This window comes from Phocoena sinus, chromosome 9 (genome assembly GCF_008692025.1).
Source record: "Phocoena sinus isolate mPhoSin1 chromosome 9, mPhoSin1.pri, whole genome shotgun sequence".
In the NCBI taxonomy this organism is placed as follows: Eukaryota; Metazoa; Chordata; class Mammalia; order Artiodactyla; family Phocoenidae; genus Phocoena; species Phocoena sinus.
In genome coordinates, this window is record NC_045771.1 from 33,598,813 (window position 1) to 33,601,716 (window position 2,904).

General features: G+C 33.3%; 1 non-coding gene across 1 annotated transcript; it reads right to left on the reverse strand.

The window, feature by feature from the left end:
- Window positions 1-235: 235 nt before the first annotated feature.
- On the reverse strand, window positions 236-339 carry LOC116759948. Its single transcript, XR_004351608.1, has one exon. It is a non-coding gene; the product is annotated as a U6 spliceosomal RNA (small nuclear RNA).
- Window positions 340-2,904: the final 2,565 nt, after the last annotated feature.

Consider the following 2,904-nt stretch of genomic DNA (forward strand, 5'->3'; position numbering starts at 1 on the left):
TACGTCCATGTCTTTATTCCTATCCTGCCCCTAGGTTCTTTAGAACCTTTTTTTTTTTAGATTCCATATATATATGTAAGCATATGGTATTTGTTTTTCTCTTTCTGACTTACTTCACTCTGTATGACAGACTCTAGGTCCATCCACCTCACTACAAATAACTCAGTTTCGTTTCTTTTTATGGCTGAGTAGTATTCCATTTTATATATGTGCCACATCTTCTTTATCCATTCATAAAAATATGGAACGCTTCACTTCACGTGTCATCCTTGCACAGGGGCCATGCTAATCTCCTCTGTATCATTCCAATTTTAGTATATGTGCTGCTGAAGTGAGCACAAATTATACATTCTTGATTGTAAGTTTTAATGGTGACCTATTTACAAGCATTAGAAATTGAAAACAGCTATTAAATTTGAAAATCTTTTTGTGTATGTTGGGGAAGAGTAGGATGAGCCTACTAGGAAAAGAATGTAGTATTTGATCTGTACCAAAAAATCCCAAACAAGCAAGCAAACCATAATTTCAAAGTATTAAACTGTAAGTTTAACAAGTAAGTGTTACATGCTTTCTTACTGGGGTCCCAGTAATAATCCCAGTATGCCTAGCATAACATAAACTCACTGTCTTAGCTTGGGCTGTCATGAAAAAAACACTATAGAATCAGTGGCTTAAACAACAGTGGTTTATTTTCTCACAGTTATGAAGGCTGGAAGTCTGAGATCAGGGTGCCAGCATGACTGGGTTCTATGAGAGTAGTCTTCCTGGCTTGTAGATGGCCACCTTCTTGCTGGGTCCTCATATGTCCTTTCCTTGGTACATGCACTGGGAAGAGGTCTCTCTCTCTCTCTCTCTCTTCCTATTCTTATAAGACCACTAATCCTATCATGAGGGCCCCACCCTCATGACCTAATTACACTCTTAACACCCCATCTTCAAATACCATCACATTGGTTGTTAAAACTTCAACATATGAATTGTGGAGGGTGAGCACAGACATTCAGTCTATAACACTCTCAAAGGATTACTTTGATTGGTTAATCTTAAAAAACAGGTGTTTCAAGTTTTACTCACTCCCAACAATTAATTTGAGAAATATATAAAGTTTTCTACCAAGAAAATTGGAGGATGATAAGAAAAACTGTTAGAATTTTAAGAGAGTACTTTAAGAGTATAGTAAGGTGATCAGATATAAAACTCAATATACAAAAATCAATAACTTTCTTAATATTAGCAATACTCAGTTAGAAAATGGGATCTCATTCATAATAGCAACAAAATCCATTTTATACTTAGAAATAAATAGGAAATGTGCAAGATTTTTATGAAAAGGGTGTTTAAAAATCTACATAAATAAAATGTTATTCCATATTTCTCAATGGGAAAACTCAACATTGTGAAGATGTTGACGAGCTGGTTCTCAAGCACGTATGAAAGAAAGAACAGCAATGCTTAGCAAGTTACATTTTTAGAAAAGAGAATCATGGGATTTGAACTACTACTAATAAGAAGAACATAATATAAGGCAATTTAAACAGTGCATTTTGGCGTAGGAATAGACAAACACATTGGTAGAAAAAACTAGAATGGAAATCCAAAAATATAGTTTAAGTAAAGATGTCATCTCTAATTAGTAAAGTGTTCAAAGCTTCTCAATTCATCACATTATGACAATTGGCTCTCCTTTTGGGAAAAAATTAAACTCATTGTTCATATCATAAGCAAAGATACCTTTTGGAGAGACTAATGAGAATAAATGTTAAGAACAAATTATAAAAGTATTTGAAGAGAATATAGAAAAAATTCATAACTCTGGGAATTGGGAAGGCTTTCCTAAGTAATACACAAAATTAATATGTCATATAAGAAATTATTTATAATGTTGACCTCATAAAAACAAAAACCTTCTATGAGACAACAATAAAAAAGAAGTTAAATGATAAGCTACAGACTAGCAGAAATATTTGCAACAGGTATAAAAGATTTGCAATATATAAAAGGTGCCTGCATATGAATATTTAAAACACAAAGAACCAAATAGAAGATAGACAAAGGATACAAAGGACCATTTACAAGAGAAATGCATATGGCATACATGTGAAGCTCAGCATGTGTAAATTAGATAATATTTACCAAAATTTCAAGTAACCCTAATCTTTGACCTTGCGGTCTACTTCTAGGAATCTGTCCCACAGAAATACTCACTCATAGTAAAACACGTTTACAAAAATATTCTCTTTTATAATGGCAAATAGTAGAAACAAACAGAATATCACCAACAAAGGAGACAGTAATAAAATTACAGAACATTCCATTGTTATAGAGGAAGAATAACATCTGTACATATTAAAATAGAAAATTCTTTAAGACCCGGGTAAAAAGAAGTTGCCATAGCATAATAGAATCGTGTATAAATGTATATGGCCCATAAATGTACAAATACTTTGTGTTTATTTTTTTGTTCTATATGCTTTTGTATGGATTGATTCTTCTACTGTGAGAATATATTCATGTGTTTCTCGTTTAACTGAAAAAAAAAGTTTTTTAAATCAAAGAGACGAGTATTCAAGGAAGATCAGGCCTAGTAGCTCAAACTCTTTTCACATGATAGACAGCTGCTTCAAGGAGGGTTTGAGAATCACATGTCTGTCACTAATGTGGTTTGGGCCTCTCTGTACTTACATTTTTCTCTTGGCCTCTGGCTTTGCTACCAATTTTCCTTGTCTGGAGGGTGTTGAAATGGGCATAAAAAGAAATTCTTTAAGAAAGTTTAGGTCCTTGTTATGCAAAATTGCATTGCTGGAAGGGATTTTAGATATGATCTAATGCAACTCTCAAGTTTTACGTGGGATCCTGATTTCTGAGATGGCCAGGAAATGTTGATGGGATTTTCACATTTCTCAT